The sequence below is a fragment of the Ictidomys tridecemlineatus genome, chromosome 7 (assembly GCF_052094955.1).
Source record: "Ictidomys tridecemlineatus isolate mIctTri1 chromosome 7, mIctTri1.hap1, whole genome shotgun sequence".
In the NCBI taxonomy this organism is placed as follows: Eukaryota; Metazoa; Chordata; class Mammalia; order Rodentia; family Sciuridae; genus Ictidomys; species Ictidomys tridecemlineatus.
Genome location: NC_135483.1, coordinates 172,905,964 through 172,933,505, shown reverse-complemented (window position 1 = coordinate 172,933,505; position 27,542 = coordinate 172,905,964). Strand labels below are relative to the sequence as shown.

General features: G+C 34.6%; 1 protein-coding gene across 2 annotated transcripts in view; it reads right to left on the bottom strand.

Moving 5' to 3' along the window:
• The window catches only part of Map2 (microtubule associated protein 2), a 276,655-nt gene that overhangs the window by 182,586 nt on the left and 66,527 nt on the right, over nucleotides 1-27,542 (bottom strand). For both annotated transcript variants that reach the window (XM_078017934.1, XM_078017937.1), the window contains exon 2: nucleotides 25,366-25,419. The gene's annotated coding sequence lies outside the window, so the exon portion shown is untranslated. The remainder of the gene's footprint in view (nucleotides 1-25,365; nucleotides 25,420-27,542) is intronic.

Below are 27,542 nucleotides of genomic sequence, written 5' to 3'. Positions count from 1 at the left end.
ATAGAGGAATAAGATGTCACTTAATGATCCCAAATTCCAGGGGATTAGCTAAAAATGCAAAGAATAGATTTAGCGAAAGCAGGGCCATACAAATGTGGCCAGTTTTAGATAAGCATCATGGGGAGGCATAGTTGGCAGGCTTCAAACTCCAGAATGTCTCAACTTGAATCAAGGTCCAGTCAGCTATGAGCTGTAAGACCACGGGAAAATTGTTTAACTTTACTAAATCTCAGTCATCTCATCTTCAAAATGGGAATGATGATATGACCAAGTACTTGGAACTATTCTAAGGATTCAGAGAAATAACACATAGGAAGAGCTTTCTATTCAATAAATACTAGTCTTTATGTGATGAAGAGAGTGATAAAGATAATGAAGTGTTTATATGAAAAAAATCAATCCTAGACCATAAGAGAGTTAAAGTCATACCAAAGGACTCCTGTAGTCAAAGGAGGAAAATACTTATAATCAACAATACTTGAAAAATATTAAATATATCATTTTCAGTAAGACTTTTCCTTAGAAGCCTAAGGCTGGTTGCACAAAATAATCTAATTTTGTCTATGTCAAAAATCCTTTATAGCTGGGCATGGTGGTACAAGCCTGTAATTCCAACAGCATGAGAGGGTGAGGTGAGAGGATTACAAGTTTGAGGCCAGCCTCAGCAATTTAGAGAGGCTCTAAGCCATTTAGCAAGACCCTGTCTCAAAATAAAAAATAAAAAAGGACTGGGATGTGGCTCAGGCTCAGTGGTAAAGCACACCGGATATCACACCCATTATCAAAAAAAAAATTATATTGGAAAATTAAATGAACTTAAATTAAGCACTTAAAACAGAAACTATCTACAAAAATAGCTTGAACCAATGATCCCTATATTTTAAAGTTTATTATTTAAAATTCAGAATTTAGTTAGTATAACTAAAATTTTAATTACTTTAAAGCACACTTACAAGTAAATCATATTAACCAACCTATAAATATTGTAAGAGTATTGAAGACAAATATTCTTCAATTTTTGACTTATTCTTCTGCAGGGTTATACGCACAAATGTGGCAAACATACGTCTAATTATTTTGTTAAGATATTTGATAAAAGTCTGTTTCAGACTCATAAAAGGAATATTTGCATTTTCTTTACTTTACCACTCAAATGTAATGACGACTAACTGGCACATGAGGAGCTGTCTTAAATGGCTTCAAAAGCCATGCTATTAAATAATGAAGAAAAAACTTTTGAGAGAGGAAAAGCAGATGTTTTGTGACACAGAATACAGATAAAATGATCCTACAACACGAAGATACTCAGGGGCATTAGGGACTTAGACATGAAGGATAGTATTTTTTCCTTTCCTTCTAATCTGTTTCTTTCTTTCATTTTTATTATGGAGAAAAAAAAATAAACGATGTGGAATTTTCCATTTATCATGTCACTTAATTTTCTCAGTAAAACACTGGCCATTATCTGGATTAAATCCAAAATTAAACACGGCAGGCAAAGACATGGCTTGGCTTGTCTACAAATGATGAAAATACTTCACAGCATCAGCAAAACTAGGACACTCAATATTTCATTCATTCAATCAGTAGCTTGACGTACCGTAACACACAGGATCTAAAGATAAAATAAACAAATAAAATATGGTGCAGGTAGAAACCAAGAAGTCACTAGGAAACAGAGCAATATGGGGTTGGGAGGACACATGTTTGATAACCTTACAGACTGGGTTAAAATCTGACTTCACTAGTTATTATTCGGGTGACTTGGATCAAGTTTTCAATTTTTCTAAACCCAAATTCTTTGATATAAAAAAGGTGAATACCATATTATTGAATGATTGTAAAGATAAAAAGCAATAAATTGTTTCAAAAACCTAGCATGCTGCCTGGAACTTCATAAATGTTTATTTTCTTATAAATACAAATTACTAGGATTTATGATTTAATTCAAGCTGAGAAAAATACTCAGCCTCATACATAGCAGACAACATTAAGATCTCAAATTACACAATTTGCAAGAGATATTTAATTTCCTGTCTGTATTTGTCCTATAAGCGCATAGCTGAACACTGAACATTCGCTGCCACCCTAAAAATTGCACTTTCTCCTCTGATTGACAAAATTGTAGGGCTAATTCTAGTGTGGCAGAGGGGAAAAACTGTCTTCCATTATTCATTCTCTCCTTTTTCTCAAGTACAAGCATCCTCGAATGTTAGATGGGCACAAGTTTATTCTTAATAACGACATACATCATCTCTATAATGAAGTGCTATCAAATACATAAGTTTTGGTCAATGAACTATGAGAATAAGAGATAGGCCTGCCTGGTAGGAAATAATACTAAGGAGGGAAAGAATGGAGTCACATCCATCATTTGTCCCTCCTGCTCTCTAGAACATGAAAAGAGAGTGAGAGCTGAAGCAGCTTGCTTGAAAATAAAAAGGACCTGTAGGTTGTGGACATCAGGACAAAATCACAAAGAGCACCTGAGCCCTAGATGAAGTTGGAAAACTTTGTCAATCTTGGATGGGCTTCAGTTACTGTTATTTTAGAACTTTTTTTTATTTTTGTCATTCTTCAATGGATATAGTCAAAAACCAACCAAACCAAGCAAAATAAAATAAAAACTCTGTTTTCAATGTTCATAATATTAGTGAGTTTGTTTCCCCTATATAATTATTAATGGAAAAGAAAAAAAATTTTTTTTTGGTTCATAAACAAATAACTAACCATGTGGAAGTGAGGAACTGCTTTGGGATAGAGTACAATTATAGCCATGGTTAAAATGAGAAATAAATAACTTAGAGGTACTCAGTGACATATATATTTACTCAAGAGTATTTATTGCTTCTCCCTGCATCATTTTTCATCTTGTTTATAGTGTTCATTGATGAATCTGCTTACCTCCCACTTATTACCAGTGGAATTCTACTTTTAGAACAATTAATTATAAATGGATTTGGGGGGCCTGGTGTCAGTGTCATTATAAGATTGGATATGTTAATGAACAACATTGTTGATTATCGGACCCATTTTTTTTCTTGAAGAGCTGTTTTTATAAAAAAAATATTTTTTAACTTGTCAATGGATCTTTTTATTTTATTTACTTATTTATATGCCAGGCAAGAACTCTACCACTGAGCCATAACTCCAGCCTAGGAGCTGTTTTAATAGACTTAGCAGTAATATCAATGATTTTTATAGAAGATACATGCTTTTCTCGAACTAAGCATGAAACTTATCCCATGGGTTTAATTATAGTCTCATTATCAAAGCTCACATAAAAATGTTTGCCGAGAAGTTTCCTTACCTTAGAGGTACTTTGTGATTAATGTATTGACTACAAGTTGGTTTGAACCAAATGCCCTGCTAATTAAATACAATCTTGGTAACTATAGAAGTTCAGTCTCCCCACATTTGCTTATCTCCCTTCAAACTACAGTGCCCTGTTACTTTAATGCTGCCAGCAAGGAAGCTATGATGGTCTCTTCTCTATTGATAACTGCTGCTGCTTCACCCTCTTTCCTGGCTAAACAAATTAGCTCTCATCTACACTAAGGCAAACTGTGTCTTGAAAGAGAAATTGCAGTCCTTTATTCTTAATTCAGACACAGAAATTCTTAAAGGCAGCATAATAATTTGGTCTTCCCCAGGAAGAGAAGTTGAAGATGTGATTCTGCTTTATAAAGTATAAACCAAGTAAGATTAAGGATCTATTATCTATCAATCTATTTATCTACAGATCCTTTGATGACATGGGGTTTAGCTATCCATTCAAGTCCTCTTTTGAGGAAGAACCCTAATCCTGGTGTTCTTCTAGGCACAGTGAAAGGTCTGGGGGTTGGAAGCCATGCCTGCAAAAAACGGAACTGTCAATGTTAACCACATCTTAGTCAAATTAAGAGTGAAATGTGGTCTCTGAAATATCTTTCCATAAATGACAGAGTGGTTTTAATCAAAAAGCAAATGCAATATCCTTTGTTTTATAAATTAAAGCAGATTTAGGACAGAAGAATTAAAAGTAGGCATTTGTCTATATCTTTCTCTGAAACAGAATTAGAATTTCTAGGAAAGAAAACTATATTATATTCACATAAGATTTCCTATTCTACAGTTTCATTTGAGTTTGCAGTTTTATACCTAATTAATTATTTTAAATACTTGCCCTGAAGAAGTACAATTCTCCTACAATAGATGTGGGGCTTGATTTTATATATATATGGATGCCATGTGGGGGTTTCAAAGAACAGAAAATATGAAGGTTTAAAAAGAAGCTGGAAATTATAGGCCATTCTTCTAGAAACTCAAATTTAAATATTTCCTGGGGGGGGGGATGGATGGCTTTTACACTGCAAAATTCTATAAGGGGACATAATTTAATAGATTCTGTCCACCATGCCCTATTTTTAATAAATATTAAGACCCTATGTTAATTGAGATACAGATATGACTCCTTTGAGTCTCCTGGGGGCAAAAAAAAAAAAAAAAAGAATCCAAGTAAATTATCAGGATTTTGAAAAGTTAAAAATGAACGTAGGAATGCAACCTGTGTTCTGTTGCTGGTTTTCAACCTTCCCCATCAGAATCACTGGAGGGGCTGGATAAAGCCCCAGCTGCCAGGCTCCATCCACATATTTTTGATTCATTAGGTCTGGCATGAAGTCCAGGAACTCACACTTCTAAGTTCCCAGGTGCAATTGGGTCTGTTGTACAGGGAGCACACTTGGAGAACCGCCATCCAACATCAAGGGAGGACACAGGAAACCTCTAAGATGGCATGGACCCACACTGTGTTTTACTAACTATGGAGAAAGATCTAGAACAGCTGGTTCCTCCATCAACCTCACATGTAACTTGACTGTTGTGCAGAAAACTACTCTGGAATAGGAATTGTGGGAAGTGGAGACAAAGAGAAGACAGGCAGAGTATGTGTGTGAGGGAGAGACCAAAGACCAGCAGGCATCAGGGGGTACACAGAATAGTACTAGATTTATTCCTTAAACAAATATTAATGAGCACCTATCATGTGCCCCCAACTAGGCGAGGTGTTAGGAACTCATCAGTGATCAAAACAGAAACCATTCCTGATCTCATAAACATATTAGGTAGGGGAAACAAACAAAAAAATTCACACAAAAATATAAAATATATCAGATATGTCAGTAATACATAGGAGCTATGGAAGAAAAAACAGGGTAGGGTACAGTAGTGAGGAATTAAATGTTGTTTTTAGTTTGGGGCTTGAACTCAGGGGTACTCGGATGAGCCACATCCCCAGCCCTATTTTGTATTTTATTTAGAGACAGAGTCTCATTGAGTTGCTTAATGCCTTGCCTAAATGTTCTTCTTCTTCTTTTTTTACAATATTTTTTTAGTTGTAGATGGACAATTTTTTTTCTTTCTTTATTAATTTTATGTGGTGCTGAGGATGGAGCACAGTGCCTCACACGTGCAAGGCAAATACTCTGCCACTGAACTACAGCCAAAGTTAAGCATTTTTTCCCCCATAAGAATCCATTACTTTTATTCTTTCTTATCCTATGTTTCTTTCAACACGGCCAACTTGGATGCATGAATTTTAATCTGTAAAACTTCAAATTATAAAATTATGATCTGAGGGTACAATAAAAATAATAGGCAAACAATAAAATTCTTGTATTGGGTGCACAATACATCCAGCTTGCTGAATGATGAACCCTTTTGAAACAGTACTTTTTTTTTTTTTTTACAAAAGATATCACAGGAAGGATGCCTACCAGGTGTCAAACTTCAGACTTGTTTCAAGGAACTGAGACAATTCCAACCTGTAACTTTAGTGATTATTTATCCCAGGATGCCAGGATTTAATATAAAGAACTCCAGATAATCAGCATGATGTGGAATTCATGGAAGCCTTTCTGTACAAACTTTTGACATATTCATATATTCACAGGCCTCCAAGTTGAAGTTGAACTAGGAGAGAAGAGAGAGTGTGTGTTGGCTGTGTGGTCAGATGTAAGAAGGAACTGCATCTCCTTCTTACATCTGCAGAACAGAGCTAGGCTTAGGAAAGAGACATGCACGTTTTATATCTCAGGTCTGAGATCACAGTTTTCTACCACACAATGCCCATCGTCAGAATACAGGGGTGATGTTTGATTTAGATACAGTTCTGACTAGAATGCTGCTTCCCTTTTTTCACTTTCAAGAAAGCAGAAAATAGCACTTAGGTCAGCTAGTACTTTTTCAAGAATCTAGTACAGCTGATCTAGTTAGAAGGCAAATCCTAAGGTACTTTTTGGTTATTTATCAACATACAATATAGAAACAAAAGGTCAGAGGATCTACTCTCAGGGAGAATCCTAGTTCTTTCAAGTTTGCAAATGCTTACATCCTGAACAGTAAATGCTCTTGTATCTTACTAAAGTAATTCTAGAGTGTTCCGAACACATACCAGACAACAACAAAACAACAAAGCATAACCTGAAATAAACAAAACAACAAAAAATAAAAAGCCTGAGAAAGTTCTCGTTCTGGTACCTTGCTCTATGTGTTTATATGTGGATACTAATTTTATACTCTTTGGGATTTCCCTCCACTTCCAGATTCTCATGCAGTCAGACACTTTGTGAAACACACTGTTTGCTTTTGTATATTATTACTATTTCATCTCTTAGTTTTCTTCATTTTCATGAGGTCACTTTCTAGACTCCCAGTTTCCTCTTTTTAATCACAGCTGCACCGAGCCAACTGCTATACTCAAACACAGAACTTATGGAAAGAGTCACTGAGCATTCCTAAGAAACTACTAGTTGAAAGCCCTTCAGAATTATCAGATCTTTTTTAAAAAGCCCACGATATGTTGCGTTATGTAAACATATCTCCTCTGTGCTGCTTTTAAGCTTTGGAAACATCCAAATCATGACATGACATGAGAAGAATTCCATATTGACAAAATGAAACATACAAAAATTCCTCTATGGTGATGGGGGTTAAGGGGGGGTGACGAACATAATGGGGAAAAATAAATGCAAAAAATAGAATTGGCTGGAAACCAGCAACCACAAGAAAAGAAATATTACAGGAAATGGAACTAATTGGTTACTATAGTAAAGATTTCCGCTCCCCCCACCCCCGACAGACTTTCTAGAGAATGGAAAAAAAAAAATTGTAGTCACACAGAAATAAGAATTTGGACAAAGTTCTCTATGTAGTCTTGAAGTGTACAGAATTGCATGTGAATATATGTTTTTTGAAAGGACAGTGGAGTTTTATTTAGCAGAATTTCCCAAGTTTATCTTGGGATTCTTCTGGTATACTATTAAAGCTTCAGTAGGAAAGGCTGGAACATTTGAGAATGACGCTATGATATCCTTTTCCAGAGGCATCATAATCTTTTTCCCTAACCCAAGACCATTGCAACAGTCAGTCCATTCAGGAATGGGCGTTCTTTGGCAGAACCCTGAGCAGATCAACAGCAGTCACTGCCAACAAACAAGGCTTCCATGAATGAATAGTTCTCTGTACACTGGCAAATTCCATAATATATAAGTCATTCTTTTGGATTCTTCTCACATCATGGCTTACTTGTATCCTTGGGTTATTTTATTACAAAATATATTTATTGTTTTCTGACCTTTTCATGCCTTGGTAAAATGAGAGGATGTCATTTTAACCTATGGATATGGAAAATTAACTTCTGAATTCAAAAAGACATCTAGGGTAGGTACGATGGTGCACACCTGTAATTCTAATGGCTCAGGAGGGTGAGACAAGAGGATCTTGAGTTCATAGCCAGCCTCACCAACTTAACGAGGCTCTAAGCAACTCAGTGAGACCTTGTCTCTAAATATAATACAAAAAAGAGTTGAGGGTGTGGTTCAGTGGTTAAGTGTCCTGAGTTCAATCCCCAGCACCAAAATAAAAAAAGAGAGAGGGAGAATGATTTCGATTTAGAAATAATTGTTGGGGTTATAATAAAAATTAAATAATAATGATAATAACAATAATAATAATAATAATTGTCATTCATTTGTTAAGAGTTTTGGAAAGTCAGAATCTGAAAACTTGCCATTATTCTGAGATTCTATGTTTTTTTTAAAAAATAGTAACTAATTCATTTAACTAAAGTCATTTACAAAAAGTTTGACTATCTCTGGGCATATCTGTAGAGATGGCAGATTCAGGGCTATAAAGGATGTTAATCTTTATTTAATTTCCAATGCCATATTTGAAAAATATGGAAAAATATGGGAAAAGCTGGAATATATATTAGAAACCATATGGCTCATCTCCACTTAATTTATATACATAAAACCCCAGATTTTCTCAGGAAATCTCAAGATTGATTTATTCAAGGTCACATAAGTAAGTAACAGAAGAGTTAAAAGTTGAGCAAAAGTTGAGCCCAGGTCTCTGGCTTCCAAGGAACATTGAAGATTGATAATTTTCATAGGTTAAGAGAGCTCTAATCAGTAGTAAAATAACCTAACAGGCAATGAATTGAAGAAAACTGATGTGGAACTCTTCACACTCTTGTTTTAAACCACTGAAGCATACATATTCTTACATAAATTAGCGAAGGTTTGAGACATCAGATATTCACCACTTCACAGTGGAACTTGAAGGAAGACAATTGATCAAAGTTTGTCAATTTTTTCTTTTACCCACTTTCCTTCAAGAATATAATAATGAAAGTTCATGAATTTGTCATTTGTGCCAGAGCATTCTGTACATCACCTGATAATATATTATATCAAGTATTACCTATGTTCCCTCTTTTATTTCCTTTGATGATTATTACAACAATTTTAATCTCAATTTTTGAGACTGTTAAATATACCAATTGTTATAAAGCTAAGAACCAGCACTTAAACCCAGGTCTATATGCTCCCGCAGTCTATAATTGTATCCAGTGAATTCTATTGCTTAATTCTTGAAAATTCTCCCCTGGAGCATACCTACCTCCTTATCATTCTCTAGTAAAAAGTTGTGTGTGTGTGTGTGTGTGTGTGTGTGTGTGTGTGTATGTATGTATTAAAATAGATTGAAAAAATGCTTCTACTTGTGGAAAAAGTTCTTATTTCTAAAATTGGACAAAAGCAAAAATTAAATTTAATTCTAAACAGGAAAACATAAGAGTTAATATTTCTAAAATTAGATAGAAATAAACATCAAAATTAATTCCAAACAGGGATAAATAAGATAACCAGGACTTCCAAAATGAAAGTCTTCAAGTATCATTGAACATCTAAAATGCCTTCTCGAGGTTTCCATGCCAACCTTTCCAGAGTACAGAAATAAGCTGTGAAACAACATGTACACACCCCACTATCTGCAGCTTTTGATGCGTCAAACTGTTTCCTTGTATATTTTCTAATAAGCCCAAATAAATTTTGAATATCACAATTGAGAGAAGTAAGACTGGTACCAGTCATCAGTGAGGCAAGCAATATGAATTTTGGTTTTTTTAAAGTGAAGGAAGACTTAAAAAATAGACCTGATGGGGTCTTTTCATTTCTATTAACATCCTTTTTATGTAGATCCATAGTCATGGCTTTTCAAAATAGAGCTTATAAAAGTTATGCTTAAAATACAAACAACATTAAGCATTTAACATTCAATCTACAGAAGACAAATCTGAAAATCTTAAGCAAGCACTTCGATCCTTGATTCAAACCAAGAGGAAAATAAATGGATAAAGAGCCAAAAGGAGAACAGGTCTATTGATTCCTCTCACATAGTTTGAAGAAATTGCTTTTTATTTCCCAGGCTCCTGAAAGATGAATATTGTAGTTTGATTGACTTCCAAATGTGACAGGAGCCTCCAAAGGAGAAGAAGAGCTTCTGTAGGTCAGAGAGGCAGGCAAGAGGAGCTGGCATCAATGCTGGTCCAGCTTCCAACATGCAGAAGGCCCAGGCAACAGCAGCTCAGAAGGGTGGTTAGGAAGAGAATGCTCAGGAGAGCCAAGGAAAGGACACAGAAAGTCCTGGAACACAACAGCAATAGGAGGGATGATGATGGTAGGCACCACCACCAAGTCATATCTTATCCACACCATCATGAGTGCTGAGGGTGCTATCAGAAGATACTAATGACAAGGCACATGTGGTCTCTGCTTTCAAGAAACTTAGAATTTAATTAATTAATAATAAGAAGAAGAAAGAATGCTAATTAGGTAATAAGAAAGTAAAATGCTAAGACAGATCGGATCTGGGGTGTGGTGGGAGTGCAAAGTGAGCACAGTTCGCCCTGTACAGCCAAGGCCCCTCGAAGAAACTGATGTCCAAGCATTCACTCTCAATGGGGTGGGGGGTGAGGGGGGATAAAGGGAGAAGAGTTGCCAGGGATGGGGTGATGGGCTAAAGAAATGTTTTCTGGTATTAACTAATTTAAAGTGAATACAAATATTAGAATTCAATTTGGGCCTTACTAAGCTTTTAATTATGAACATATGGTGTTTATATTTTACGTGGTCCATGCCATAGAAGGCTTTAATGAAGAACCATTGTATGTTGATTCTCTGATTATTGTTTTCATAAGTATCAGAACCTGAACAACAAATTTAGGCAGGTCATAACCAGGAAAAGACAACTGCAAATTTATTAGACTCACAGCCACACTTATTTTATCCTTAATAATTGTGGGCTGCAATGAACTGATGTCTTTTTGATTTATAGGTCTGGGTTTCCTGTCATAAATTGTCATGTGTTTGAATGCAACACTTTCATTACTGTAGCGGGTAGCTTCAGCGGATACTTTTCTAGAAGGAGGAAGATTTAAGATCTTATCGTAGGTAAATAGACAAAAATAAGCTTCAGCGTAGAGCTTTTGAAAAGATACTAATTAATGACTCTGCTAATAACAAGTTCTTTGATTCAGGTCCTAGGACATGGCTTGCAGATACCTTTAACTGCAAGCCCCTTACACAAATTTCAAAACATTTTTTTATTTGTTGATTCCAACTCTCAATCAGTGATCATAGGCATAAAGTACTGGCGGTATCCCTACACTTTCAAAAGTTTTCAAAGATATTTATCACCAGCATTTCTTCAATATCACATAAGAGGTAATATGGTTCTGAACCTGAGTACTATGATTTACCAGCCACTTCATGGGATTCAGGTCTCCCTTGTTCCAACCTGCAAGCCTTCTCACAGATCACCTTTTTTTTTTTTTTTTCTACTTCTCTCTTACTCTAATTTTCAGAGCTCAAAAGCCTGCTTTGTGGCAGTTGCCTTTGTTCTCATTCTAGCCATGTTTACAGAGGTGTCTTGACTCAGAAGTGCGAGGCCATGCCTCCCTGATCTGGTTAGCTCCTTGGTGTGTAGGTTCCTCTCTCTCCTTGGTACAATCTCCTGTCACGGTTGAGATCCAGTTTGTAAAATAAAGGAATCCCTTCATTTCTAATGGGGCACTGGTAGACAGAGGACAAAATGAACTGTCTGGTTCTACACCCAGCACAGGTTTCGTGGCTTCTTTAAAAGAGAACGAACAAATTCTCCCCATCTGAATTTTATTTATGAAGACAAATTTTTTGAATCAAAAACTTTAAATATATGGTCAGAAGATTTCTGTGTATGTGTGACTTATGATTTTAATTGACATGAAGTCATAAATACACATTGTCATAGATTTATCATTTTATCGAAAATAATATCAGGGGATTTGGGTACTTATGGAAACAATAACAAGAGAGTTAAGCATATAGTGCTTCTTCATTAAAACGTTCTATGGAATAGACCATTTAAAGGTTAAAATAACGAGGTGCTGGGTATAGCTCAGTGGTAAAGCACTTGCCTAGCATGTGCAAAACCCTGGAATCAATCCCCAGAGTGCTGGGGGAGTGGGGGAGAGACCTACATTAAAATTCTGCCTGGCACAGTACACACATCTACAATTCCAGGACTAAGACTGGGGAAGCTGAGGTAGGAAGAACAAGTTCAAGGCCAGCCTCAGCAATTTAGGTAGGCCCTAAGCAACTTGGTGATGTCCTGTCTCAAAAAAAAAAAAAAAAAAGGACTGAGGATATAAATCAATGGTAACACATTCCTGAGTTCAATCCCCAGTGTGAGTAATAATAATGGTAATAATAATAATAATAATAATAATAATAACAAAGTATAAAGTAATGATTGTTAAATTCCTATTTCCTGGCTCATCTGAGGCTCAGGTGATCATGAATGTGCTTCTGATGCTATCTTTGAAAGGTTTGGGCCTGGACTGACAGCTCCAACACAGCAGTCTAAACTGTTCTTTTTCTGAGAGGTTAGAAAGGCAAGATAGCAATTCGTACAGCTTAAGTGACTTTTTTTTTTCTATTTTTCTTTTTTGGGGGAAGATTAAAGAGTTTTCAAGAAACAAGAAGGAAATATAAAGACAGACGGATGAAAGGGAGAGAAAGAGGTTACAATCCAAGGAACATCTTTATTCCTGAATATTAAATTGTGTCATTTTCTACTAAAGACAAAGAAGAGGGTACTGAACAGGTGCTGTCACAAAATCGCTTTACAATATCTGTTGATACATTTCTACACTGCTTAAAAATGCAGGTAAAAAATCACTTTGCAAAGAATGCATTTTATTTGGATATATCACATAGAAGTATTGTTAAGCACACGTTTGTAGTTGGAAGGCTGTTGCTACCTGAATGAAAATGAGCAAGACTGTTTCTGTCCGGTTCTCTTGCACACTCTTCAACACAATATGGTACCCACCAAAGCACTTGTTTGATGAATGAATAACTCACTCAGTCATTTTACACAGACTGGAAATAAGCTTAGCCTACTTCTGTAGTAAAATAGGAAATTAAAAAATGCTCTAAACCTCACGTTGGAAGCAAGTTGGCAAATGATTGATCTTCAAAAGAAGAAAGACGAAAGACGCCACGCATTTCCTTTAATCTCACTGTCGTTAACAAACATGGGTAGACCGATAATTGGAACTGAAAGGTACTGCCACATACCCCAACATGCAAGGCAGCACAGACAGTTTCGCTCAGAAGTTACTGTGGGAGATGAGAGAGGTTAAAAATGAATGCACTTATACTCAGTGAAGCTTAAAACTGTGAAGTCCTACATAGTATGAAAAGTTTAAGTAATAGAGAACAAGGGAGATGATATTTTTTAAACATTATAAGGAACACTATTTTGAACAATCAATGGCCTCACGAAAGGGAAAGTAATTTGCTTTGCTAGAGAATGAACTTTAAAAGTTATCTGAAGAATTTTTCCTTACCTACACACTTTTATCATTAGAAATTGGCTCTTCCATTCCAAATTCATAAAACAAAACAAAGTAAAGTAATACAAAAGAACACTTCTATTGGAAAGACTGAGCCCTTGTTAAATTCTTTTCTCTTTTCATGGAGAAGTACAGTCTGTGTGGGTGAAGGCTCCTGCTTCATTATTAGTTATTATTAGAATGTTTTCTCCATGTCCCTCTTTAGAATTCTAATTATACTCTTGCACACATATGTATTGTAAATGGTTCCTATAAATTTTTAAAGAGGAATTTTAGGGGGGAAAATTGGAGAAAAGAATGCTATTATTAGAGCATATGGATTTTAGCTGTGTATATGTAGATATATTAAGAAATGAATCACTGGCTGACTTATAGGGAAGCCTGTCTTTAGTAATCTCTTCATCTATTCATCATCAGCAGATGCTCACTCTGGGTGCAACCTGAGTGATTACTCCCAGAAAGCTCATAATTGCAGTAATTAAGGTCACAAGACCTTCAGCAAGTTCCTGCTTTTTTCAAAAAAAAAAAAAAAAAAAGAAAGAAAGAAAGGGCAGATGGCCAAGCATTAGCATTTGAATGAGCACTGGAGATCTAGTAGCTGAGCCCAGTTAAATGCACCAGAAAACTGTGAACTCCATTCTCAAACACATGGAGGTGCGACTTCCCTTTCAAAGCCCAACCTGAGCAACACCACCACCAATAATTTGCCCAGCTCTGTGAGTTACTATGAGTGTGAAATAATGCTGATTTTATTTAAATCCTTCAAGTTGAAGTCTACTTTTTCTTGGTTTTAGAATATACTAATAATACATTAAAGAGAAACAAAAGCATCCATTGACTACTTTTCCTGAGAAACAATTATTGCAATAATTTTGCCTTTTAAGGGCAAATGGCAATTAAAACACAAGAGGTTTCATTCTCTCTGTTGAAAGTAAAGGTAGATAGAGACCTCTTTCCACTTTCCCTCTTCATTGAGAATTTCTTTCTCAGCCATTCTCAAATGTATGTAAGTCTTTAAATAGCTGAATAAGTCTCTACTCAGTCTCACAATTCAGAAATGGTTCCTCCAGGACTTCAGATCCATCATTTGGAAATGCAAATATCCAGAGAAGGGCACTCCTCCATCTCCCAGGTCCCAAGAGAAGGTGGGAGCCTAACTAGTGGGCTCCAGGCTCCAAGCTGCAAAACCATTTCCTGTCATAATAAGAGATGTTTGTTTCTCCTCTGACAAAGCCAATTAGCTAACAGATGGTCACCCTGATTACCCGGTAAACCTAGGATAGTGCAGCAAGTTATCCTACTTAAGGACTAGTTACTGTGGTTGCAAGTCCTCAGACTCATTATTGTGGAGCCGTTTTAGATATTTAGCAAAGGATGCAAATAGGAAAATTCTAAATTTTCCATCTGAAATTTTTAATAAAGATATATAATAGTTCAATTTTACAGTTTCATTTTTGTAAATGAGCTCATTAATACTGATATCAAAATGAAAGAAATACAGATATCAAGAGACCTAGTCAGAACACTTACTTCCCATAGCTTGAGATATTGGTGCTATTTTTTAATTTTCTTTTCACAAGACTTAAGACTAAAAGAAAAATTTATGAAGGAGGTTGTTGGAATAGACATTCACATCAGTATCTTTCTATGTAACTTTCCTGGACACAAAGTATGAAAAAAATCTCATGATGCTCTAGGTGTCTGCCCATAGTTTCAAAACTACACCTAAAGTACTTCAACAAGTATTTGTGGAAAGAAAAGTACTTCAAAAAGTATTTGTGGAAGGCAAAACCAAAGGAGAGAGGCAAAGGCAGAATTCAGTCCAAAGTAAGCCTGCTCTGCACTCTGAACAGGTGTCCCAAACCTGGAGTCAGTCCCTTCTCTGGGCCCTGACTTCTAAGAAGACCCCTCAAGAAGTGTCCTTTCTCAAACTCTGGCTTGATATTTTACCCATTTATTTAGGCTTAGCTGAAATTCCTTTTTTAAATGTGATCCTAAATCACAGAGAATTATATCTTCTCCAGATCTCGAAACAACATCTTTATTTAGTATTTGATTGACATGACCTGCATTAATTACTAGTTACATTCTTTGATTTCCCTACCTTTACTTTTAATTTTCTTAAACTATTGGAGAGCAAAGGAATCATTTTTGAAACTTCTGAAGAATTCACAGAATCTAGTTCTCAAATAAATCACAAGTGGATTCTCAATACTTGATTTGTTAATAATCTCTGTGTCATTGGAACTGTAATTTCCCATGTAGACTTACTTTATATTTGCAAGGGTTTATTTGTGATAGTACAGATAGCAAACCAAGATTTTGAAAGACTATTATTTATAAATTCTTTTTCCCCTGTAAAAACACATGCTCATGAAACTCAGTCTTATGAACATGATTTGTTTACCAAAGTCCAGATTAGGCCAAAAATGGGCTATCATCTGTACCATCTTTTTTTTTTCCCCCACTTTTTCATTTTTAAAACATCTGGGGGTCACAGCTCAGTGGTAGAGCGCTTGCCTAGCACGCGTGAGGCACTGAGTTCGAACCTTAGCACCACATATAAATAAGTAAAATAAAGGTATTGTGTCCATCTGCAACTAAAAAAAACGACAACTTCTGTTTAGCTACCAGGGACTCACCTTTTTTCCTTGGACATACTTCTCCCTGTATCTCTTCTGCCACCCTTCAGCCCTGTGACATGTTGTATTCCATGTAGGGCATGTTAGCTAATGACTTCTACGCCCAACTAAATGGCACACTGCTTGTATATCTGAATGGAATATCATTTATGACCATGTCAAGACGATGAAATAAAGAGATAAGTATCAAAAACAAAAATTATGTGGGCTTTCTGAAACAGATAATGAGCTTGTAAAAATATCTCAGAGCAAACCATGACATATTAATGGAGAAGGTAATTATCTTCAATCCAAAGAGAAGCCATTCACCTGAGAAAGCTTTCTGAATGCAAAACCAAATCAAATCACATTTCAGACACTCTTTATGTTTTCTACTGGCATTTTTCCATAAAGGTGGTAACAAAATATATTATACTTTTACAAGTTTTCTACACTTTATTGGTAAATGGAGTAATTATCTTTTGCATCCCCTTCTACAAAATAAGAAGTGTTATTTTATAAACACAAGTTACTTTTCTTATTTTATAGACACAAAGTTAAAACAACATTTGATAGCCAATAAGAAAGTTTACAAACTGCCAGATATAAATAAATCATAAAATTAACAAGTATTTACTTCACCCTTAGACTGTTCCAGGTATGATGGAAGAGGCAGGGAGATGTTTAATGGTGGGTAATAAACTAGGGAACTCTTCTGAGGATTCCACAGTCCTAGTACATGAAATATTATTCAAGTAACATAAAGGTTTTCAGGTAGTTTTAGTAATTATTAACATGGAACAGCATGTATTTTTTATGTTGTACAATACATGTATGAAGAAGAAGAAAAGGTAATTATACTCCATTGAAATGCCTGTAGACTAGGCATAGGCTAGCCTGAATATATAAATACAGCTTTTCCCCAGTCATTAACTACACTTAGCCTACCTTGGTGTTTCTACATGCCTCAGGCAAACTACTAATAGTAAAATATTTACACTTTAATTTCCAAATAGATAAAACAGATAGAAAACCCCTAAGGGTACATTAAGTACAAAGGTTCTCCTCCTTTGATTTTATAGCCAGATGGTTTAAATTAGGTCTCAGAGTCCTTAAGAGACAATGGAAAGTCAAAATGTAAGGGATTTGCATTTTTAAAGTTGCCTATCAGGTTAGACTCCTGCTCAAATTCAGTTTTCCATATTTCCAAACTTATCTAAAATTTCCAAATGTGAAAAAAATTGAAAATTTAAAAAAATCACAGTTGGAGGAAGGGATTCATGTAATTTTTCCTTTACTAAAGATCTCAGAAATCAGACCCTCAGTTTCTCCTTGAACACAGTTTCTTTAAAAAAAAAAAAAAAATCTCCATTTTTGTTTATTCTTCTCTCCAGGGTTGATATTCCTTATATCTGGCTTAAGATCCCTCAGAAAATACCACCACAGATGTTTTTAAGATGTTTATGACTACCTCTAATACCTTCTGTTGTAGCAGAGAATTACTTTTGGCAGGCTGATAAACCTGGAAATGATTTGAAGGAAAGTCTGAGAAAGGATTTCCATTCTATGGGAGAAATACCTTCAGGCAAAAGAAATCAAGATCCCACTCTTATCATTCTGAAAAACAATAACTTCTACTTTAAGCCTTTTGAATGATACATATCTACATATTATAAACAAGTAATTCACAGTTGGTTAAATGCATCTTTTCTACTTATTTTTATCCCATAAAAGATTTCACTATATTTTAAAGAATAGTTACAGTACACAGAAGAAAATTTATCACAAAAATTGTACTTGGAGAATAGTAACTAAGTTTCTCTATGCATGAAATGAAGATAATAGTACTTAAAGTTCCAACCATCTATTTGTATTTTAAACATTCAGGTACTGAGAGTTCACTTGCTTTCCCTTTGAATTATGAACTTTATCTGATAGGCATACAACATTCAGTATGACAGAAGAGCAAGAAAGAGAAACATACATACATAGGGGCATGTGTAAAATGTATTCAGTGATTTTTTTTTCTCTAATTCAGCTCTTCCTTAATTAGATTTGAAATGGTGAAAAGAAAAGTAAACAAAGCAAGGATTTAAAGGAACATGTATAAGATCCTGAATAATAGAGAATGAAACCCAATCCATACTGGTTGTTATGATAAATAATTCTTCAACTAACATTTTTATGTTATTAAATAAAAATAATTTAGTTCAGAAAAGACACAAAATTTCACCCTCTACTACACAAATGACTCAGATAGTGAAACCCTTGTATTGTTTATTGGTAAAATTACTCAAAAGCAGCATGTCTCTATAGAATTATTGAATCTCTATTCTCAAATGAATAACTAACAAAGCTTATGAAGCCTTATATTGATTTATAGACGCAGAGGGAAAAGTGAGTACATCCCCTTTTAATATTATAAATTCTTATTTTGTGAAAAGTGAAACATAAAGTATTTCTAAATGAATGGACTTCTTTTTAAAGAAGAAGGAAATACACTCCTTTTGTTTTAAAATTATCCAAACCATCCTAACAAGATAGAAAGCTCAAATTTACATCATAGTATTCTTTAATGACATAAATAGTATGCAGAAAAGATTAGCTGTGCTATTCTTTGGAATGGCATTCTTTCAGACAATTTCAGGGAAAGAATAAAGATAGGCAGTCATCAAATTAAATTAGTATGAAAACATATCCAAAGGTTGTCTTTTGTAGCCATTTGATACTACATTTGGTTAAGGAAAAAAGAATCAGCTAGAATATTCTTTTCTTACATGGAAACAACAACAACAAAAACAAAACACAGATCCAACACTTGTCCATTAAGATGCTCCCTACCAGTATTGTTTTCATATCTGTCTGGGTGCCATCAACAATCCTCCTTCCTTGGTATGTCAAAACTGCCAAAATAAAGGAGTAATCCTAGAAACATCTATCGTTGAGGTTCTCCATCAGGTCCCAAGAGAGACAAGTTTGCCTGCCACATGCACCTCAACTCCCTCCCCATCTCCACTCCAAGTCCTCTATGAGCTAATTCCTTAGTTGCAATGTTTTTTAACAGGAAAGGATTAATTTTTACAAAAAAGAGAAAATATATATTTATGATGGTTCAGATTTCAGAAAAATGGCACAAGGAAAGCAATGAGGACTAACTAGTATCTCTAGTTTGAAATGTGATTCTGGTAGCTTTGCATTTCTTCTTAGAGTGGCAAACAAATAAGTGGACATGCTATAAATCTTTCTAGCATCTCAAAGTCACCTGTGGCATACATCAATACAATAATTATAATATGGATATGTATCTTCCATAAAAATGCTATTATATTATGCTAAATAAGGATAAAACAGAATAACAAAACAATTACCTTCCTCTTACCCCTGTTTTTCTAAAATCCCTAAATTAAACATAACCACGATTGCTGCTTCAAATGCCCTTTTTGTGACTATTGTTTGAGTCCTTTTTTAAGTTAACTTTTTCTATCACTAAGGAAGAAAATAATGGTGATTAACAATTACTTTAACATACACATAAGTGCATACATGTTGCTTTATATTTAATCTAAAGATATGTAATAAAATTATTTAAGGTCATTATAATTCAATACATAGGCATTTTCTAGGTATCCACTTCTACAAGACCCTATGAAGACAGGAGGCATAAAAATAAAGACCTCAACTCTCCATTGAGATCTTGGGAGCTGTAGAGGAAACAGGGCATCTAGTCAGAAATAATCATACCATAAAGAAGTATGAACAAATGCAGTAAGAGATGGATAAAGCAAGTTGGAAGAGAAACGCGGCTTCTCCCTGAGCTAGTGTTAGATCATTCACTAAGAAGCTGTTAAAAACTTTGTCCTGACTCTGAACAGCTCAAAGCACTGAAGGGTACTATCAAGACATTAAGAGCATCCTCTCTTTCCACTCCCAGTTTCATTAGAGCATTAGAAATTTCTACACTTCTCTCTCTCTCTTTTTTTTTAATTAGAATTCTGCTTACTTGGGCAATATGTTGCTAAGTTTGTTAATAATGTTCATACTATGAAATATAATATCCAACAGAACATAGAGAAATTACTTTCTAATTAGTTTAAAATCTGTTATTTTCAGGTATGTCTTTGGAAGTTTGATAACAATATTTTGAGAACCTCATTAATGTTATTTCCTTTCTTAAGACAAACCCCAGAATTTATTACTCATATAAAATTAAGGAAAAGAAAAAGCCTTCAGTGGAGATTTTAAAAGTAGATTGAGGGGCTAGGGATGTAGCACAGTGGCAGAGAACTTGCCTGATACATGTGAGGCCCTGAGTTCAATCCCCGGGGCTGCACAATCAAAATTTTTTTTTTTAAAGTGAAGAAAGGATTGAAAACTTCCATTTTTAAGATCCACAGTATTACATTTTCTCACTTAATTTTCAAATTAAGTATAAGTTAGTGTTCTTGTTTTATACATAATAAAATCAGAGGGTATTGCCAGCAGCTCAGTTGAGAAGCCCTGTCAGAGGTCAAGACAGGAACACACACTGGAACTACCAGAGGCCAGATCCAGGCAGAAAAGAAGCATGAGATCCAGAATGTTTTGGAACACGAATCCAACTCAAGTCTTTGATTAACAATTTTAGGTAGTTATTATTGATTTGATCATAGGAAATCATGGTTGTGTTTAATTTAGGGATTTTAGAAAAACAGGGGCAAGAGAAAGGTAATTGTTTTGTTATTCTGTTTTATCCTTATTTAGCATAATATAATAGTATTTTTTATGGAAGATACATATCCATATTATAATTATTGTATTGATGTATGCCACAGGTGACTTTGAGATGCTAGAAAGATTTATAGAATGTCCACTTATTTGTTTGCCACTCTAAGAAGATATGCAAAGCTACCAAGGATTCAAAGCACCAAAAAACCATAAATTCATCTAATTTCAAACATATGTACTTCAACCAAGACCACCAGGAGCACTGTAATACAGTAAAAAGCAATTGAAAAGACAGAGAAGTCTTCTTAGCGTCAAAAATCCCATGGAAAGAAATACAGTCCTCAGCACTCGGTATCTACCCCAAGGTTAGTATGGCTCTTTCAGGGTGAGGTAGTGTGGGGCTGGAGGTTGTGTCTTAATAGAATATATATGCTACCTCCTAATTACATTTGGAAAGAATAAAGGAAAAATGATCATTTGTCGGATGAAGAAGAATCACAGATAAGGCAGCAATAATATTTTCTTTTTAACTTTTCATTTTGCAAAGTTAAAAGACACTAGGCATCAATTTAGAAAAATATTCTAAATATTTTTAAAACATTGCAGTCAAAATTCATAAAATCTAAGCATCAGGTAAGACTTATGGCCCATCATTTCCTTCAGATTTGTGCAATATCTCAGTGCTTATCACAACATCCAAACACTTGCAAAAAAGCTGTTGTACCTTAAATCACTTGCTGAGCAACATTTCAGCTATAAGTAAACTTGAGGACTCTGTTAAAGCTGCCACCCTTATTCCGTTCTTCGGGCTCTCAACCTCTTTCTCAAGAAAACCAGATTTAATGTAATCAACACCAACTTCTGTTTTTCTAACAGTGAAAATCATTCTGTTTCTGATTCTTGCTTCAATAGTGTAAGATTTAACAGTCTTCCCAGGCTGAGAGTGAGAGAGTCAGTGGAATTAACATTACCTAGTAATTCTATCTAAAAAGGAAAATATGTTGCTTAGACTGATATTTTTAATGATCCATGACTATTCCTTCATAAGTATCTGTTTCCTATTTCATATTAAATTATAAAAAATTGAGAAATCATTATTTGCCTACCAAATAGAGAGAAAATTTAAAGTCCTAATTCTAACATGGCACTGGAATTGTGAAACTCTCACTTCATATGTTACCAGGCAAGGGCACACTGATGCAACAACTCCAGGAAACACACACAATGTATCTGTTTGTCACTTTGAATATATTAGTTTCCTTAGATTATATAATTCTAATTGATACTACATGCAATGCTGGTAGCAAACATAAACAAATTAGTAGAAGTTCTATTTATAATAGGAAGATGCTAGAAAGAGTCTAGATTGTTTAATAATAGGTAAATGGTAAAGTAAATTACACAATATCAATAGGATAAAACAGTCTGCAACCACTAAAAATCACCTTTCAATGAACTGGAAGTTACAGGATGCAAAGTCTGATTTCAAACAACAAAGCATGACAAAAACTGGAAGGTTTTACACCAAAGTTCTGGTGACAGTGTTAATAATAAAGAAAAGTAAATAAATCAGAAAAATAAGTGCACATTTTTTTAAAAAGCAAAAACTATCATCTAAAATGTTATTAAGAATCAGTGGTGGACTGGGGTTGTGGCTCAGTGGAAGAGCGCTTGCCTCATGCATGTGAGGTACTAGGTTTGATCCTCAGCACCACTTAAAAATAAACAAACAAAATAAAGATATTGTGTGCCTTTATAATAATAATAAAAAAAAAAGAATCAGTGGCAAGTGACAGGGGTGGTGATGCATGCCTGTAATCACAGAGGCTTGGGGGCTGAGGCAGGAGGACTACAAGTTCAAAGTCAGCCTCAGTAAAAGCAAGGTGCTGGGCTGGGGATGTGGCTCAAGTGGTAGCGTGCTTGCCTGGCATGCGTGCGGCCTGGGTTCGATTCTCAGCACCACATACAGACAAAGATGTTGTGTCCGCCAAATACTATAAATACTAAAAAATTCTCTCTCTCTCACTCTTTCTTAAATTAAAAAAAAAAAAGAGTGACTCTGAACTCAATTTAAAAAAAAAAAAAGCAAGGTGCTAAGCAACTCAGTGAGACCCTGTCTCTAAATAAAATACAAAATAGGGTTGAGGATGTGGTTTAGTGGATGAGTGCCCCTGAGTCCAATTCCCAGTACCAAAAAAAAAAAAAAAAAAAAAGAAAGAAAGAAAGAAAAAAAAGAAAAAAGTTAGCAGCAAGTTTACCTTCTTAGTTTCTAGTTTCTGTCATGCTTTGTTTTTTGAAATGAGACTTTGCATCCTGTAACTTCCAGTTCATTGAAAGGTGATTTTTAATGGTTGCATCGGCATGATTCCAACATGTTATATTTACATTACCTTATGGATATTCCGTGATTTACTTCACAATTTACCTATTATTAAACAATCAAGACTCTTTCTAGCATCTTCCTTTTATAAATAACACTTCTACTAATTTGTTTATGTTCAATACCAACACTGCATGCAGTATCAATTTGTAGAAGTAGACTCTGATTCCTTTTTATAATATTTTTAAAAGATTTAATTTTTTTTCTAGTCCAGAATCAGTAATATTGCATTTCATAGATTTTAAGATACAACCCATTATAAGACACACATCATTTACCACCAAAAAAGAAAGTAAAAGCTGCCAACCAAACTACAGAATCATCCAATTTTACTTTAATGTAAAATATACACATCTCAGAATTCATAAAGTACTGCAATGGCCTTTTAGATGTCCTATTTCTAGCAATAATAGTCATTTTGCCCAGCTAATATTATTACAAAGAAATGTTTTTTTCTATGAGGGAAACTCTTTTTTCTTAAACCAAAAAAAAACTAGCTCTAGTTGAGGTAGTGGCATTTTCAAAAGATATAATTTGTTTTGAAAATCTATCCATTTGATGAGTTGATATATTTTTAAAAGGCTTGCTAAATATAGTGGTTTTTACAAAATATGATTTAAATAATTGATTATCAAATATTCTAACCATCTTTTCTCTTAGTTGGAAAGAACTGATAATAAATGTTTAAATATGCTTCCATTTCTTTGTGTATATTATGTATATAATTAGCATATTTATTTGAGAATATGTAAATTATTCTGACCTTTCACATTTTGACCAGTCACACTCCATGTTCATATTCCCACAAAAGAAACTGGACAGGTTAAGGCAGATTTTGTGCAACAGTGCTTTTTAATTTACAAAATCTTATGTCTTTTTTCTTTTCTTTTTTTCTTTTTGAAAAGTGGCCAGAGCAGAGTGAGATTTCTAATCACTATGTTGACTACATCAATGGGAAAACAAAAATCAGAAAAGGAAGCATTTCCTTCTAATTCAAGAAGAAAAGGGAAGAGTTGACTTCTTATCAAAGTGAAAATTGACAATTCGAATTTAACCCTCTGCATTGAAAATATTCCTGATTCAAATATGTATGGTTTTCAAAAACCTCATCTACTTCTAATTTCTGTTTGGCAAGTGAATGGGATAGGGGCTCATAGGGAAAAAAGGGTAGAAAAAGTCTAAGAGGTCTTAAAAGCAATTGCAAGTTTAAATGTACACAAGTTGACATAGAATACCCTAAGGAGAGAATAACAAAGGAAGCTGGGCTAAGCATTTTTAATAAATTCAACTCAAAACAATATCAACACTTAAAACAATACAACAGACTTTAAATCATACCGTGTAGAAATTTTACTTTTTTAAAATTAAGCTGCCAATTATCCATCAGCATGATTCCAACATGTTATATTTACATAATTCCATACAGATTCAAACACAGTTTGTATATAAAAGAGAAATAATAGTAGTCTTTTTTATCTGAGTGTGTTTGTGGGGGAGGGGGCATGCACAGAAACAAGCACTTAAAATGTATTGCCAGAATTGTGGCTAGAAAAAGTACATGTTTCCTTTGTGCCTACTCTATGTTAGCACTGCAGTTTGAAGAGTTAAATACGGACTTTACAGGGAAAATTCCTGATTAGTAAGCATAAATGAAAAACCAGTGTTACCCTTTATGTTAATCATTAATGAAAATCCTATACAAAAAGTTTAGCAATGCCTGACATTTTACTCTTTTTCTGAGCAACAAAGGCCTCATTTCTTTCAGGGTTTAGCTTTTAATTTTATTTTAAAATCCGAATAAATGTTCTAGAGAACAGAATAGAAGAGATAAATGAAATCCCAATCCTATTGATAGGAGAGCCTGCCAAGTCTCTGTTATTATTCTAAACTCAGTTAAGCTGGTTTTGAGTCTTCCATAAAAGCCAATTAATGAGTAAACAGAACAAAAGCCATGACATCTTAATAGTCTGCTAATTAATTGAAATTTGTGATTCATAAGTGCATTTCAACTCCACTTTTCTTAGGTAATGCATTCTCTGTGGGTCCTAAATTGTGGAATGAAAAGTATTCCCCTGTAAATTCAGAGTGGACGATGTTTTAAATTGTTAGTCAACCTTCCAAAAAAAGCATTCTTTTGGTATTCCAGTTAATAAAATAAATGATTAAATTGGATCTTTTTATATAATCAAAACTCTGCTATTACAGTGAAAGAAGTCTAATCTTCAATAACCTAAGAAATTGTACTAACTGAAAACAAACACTGATCAGGAAGGACCATGCTTGCTCCAGAGCCAAGTCTGAAGTATATCCAATTTCTACTCAATTTCAACTTTTCACCACACTTTAGAAGAATATTTTCAATCTAGCAATCTAAAGACCCAAGATGCTTTTACTGTATTTCACAGTTTATTCATGATCAATATAAATATAGCACTGACCTTAATTCTAGCCAGCAGTCAGAAGATAGGTTGATGATATCAGAACAATAAAATCTGAAAGAAAAAGAGAAAACACCAACTAAATTAGATCAGTAGAACAATTCAGCCTTTTCTACCTAAGGAGTAAGGTAAAGTCAGGGGAGCTAGTGACCTATTCCTCATTTTGTAAAATGCACTGGTTGAAACACATCCATTTATAACATACTGGGTTTATATAATAATAACACTTTAAACTTGAAATTATTTTCTAGATTTCATTTAAAAAAGCATATTAAATGCCAAAATTTGGTTCTGTTTTTATATTTAGCAGTTTCTATATATTCAAAGAATTCTTATGATTATTTTTCTTCTCTTTCTTAAAACCACCACCCCCAGTATCGGGGACTGAATCCAGTCATGCTCTACCACTGAGTTACATATTCAGCCCTTCTAACGTTTCATTTTGAGATAAAGATTAGCTTAGTTGCCAAGACTGACCTTGAACTTGAGATCCTCCTGCCTCAACCTCTGGAGTTTTTGGAATGGCAGGTGTGCTTCACCATACCTGATGCTTATGTTCGTATTCTAAAGCTCTCAAGCAAAAAGAATTGCTAATACATTCTGTTCCTAATGTGCTATCATTTCTCTTAAAAGATGTTTAATTAAATATATAAAACTGATACATTTGGATCCTCCCATACACTGAATATTCTGTCCCCTCCCGCCAATTCATATGTTGAAATCCTAATTCCTAAAGTATTGGAGGCAGAACCTTTCAGAAGTGATTAGTACCTTAGAAGAGGGAAATTCAGAATTATAGAAGTTTGTGATTGGTGCCCTTCACCCTTCCCCTGCGTGAAGATAGCAAAACAGGCATCTATAAGAAAGCAAGCCCTCATCAGACACTGAATTGATGACCTTCGGCTTACCAGCCTCCAGAACTGTAAGAAATAAATTTATGTTGTTTATCAGCCACTCCGTCTTTGGTATGTTTGTTATAACAGCCCAAACAGATTAAGACAGATCCTTAATGTGATTTAATGCCCGCAGAGAGTTTGTGGATTTTAAGCTCAAGATGATCAATCAGTCTAAGGGTAGCAAAGGTCAAACAAGACAATTCCATTGGCAATTTATCAATCTTCCCTTTGGTCTCTTATCCCAACCTTGCCATTAAGATCTGCTGAGGAGTCAATATGTGGGATAGCACATCATACAAGAAAAGTAACCAAGAGGGTAAAACCCAGACAAAAAAACAAACCAAAATGTCTGTACCAAAAGCCAGCCTGCCTTTTGGACAGATAACAACGAAATCTCAGAACGACAGAGTGATTCTTGACTTGCTTCACAAAGCATCTCTAGCAGGTCTCCTACTAAAAACAAGCTAGGTTCTAGAAGGATGTTTGTCATTATTAGAAGTTAGTACGTTCTTCTATATCAGAAATCTTGCATTGTTAGACTCTTAGGACAAGTCCAAAAACTAAATTAACCTAAAACAGTAATTATCTAAGGAAAAGGATAATATGAAATAACATAGAAAACACCAGTAAGCAATGATAAAAATGCAATTGAATACAAAATAGTTAATTTTTCATCCTATAGGCAAGTGCTTAAGAAAACTAAAATTTTTCTTACAAGAATGAAATGGTAGATTAATCCATCCATACAAACTTTTTAAAAACAGCATCTAGAGGCATTATGGGGTCTTTGAATATTAATACTTTTGGTACATCTACCTCCATTTCAAACACTTGGCATTATTTTACTTTAACTCAAATGTAATTCTTTTGCTATAAAGCCAGCAGTTCCCCAATTGTGTCATGGTGCCCCACAGTATGACAGTAAATTCACAGGCACTGCTGAAATATTTTCAGTATGTTTGATTCCCCACTCAAAATAAAGCCAATAAAACAACAAAATCCATTTGGTCCTAAACAAAATACTAACTTGAAGTCCTTTGCAATTTGCATATTAGATCATGCTATTTTTCTTTCAATGACATCACAGCCCTGCAAAGTTGGATTTTGATGATGTTTGAATATAAATGCCAATGCTGCATGAAGACCAACATGGAATAATAAGGATGACAGTGTATAAGGTGACTACAAGCTTTTAGGACTTGGCAGTATCCAACAGGCATATAGTCCCTGTAGTAAGTAATTGTGGGTTTCTAAGAATAAAATAAAGGTAGTTCTGCTTCC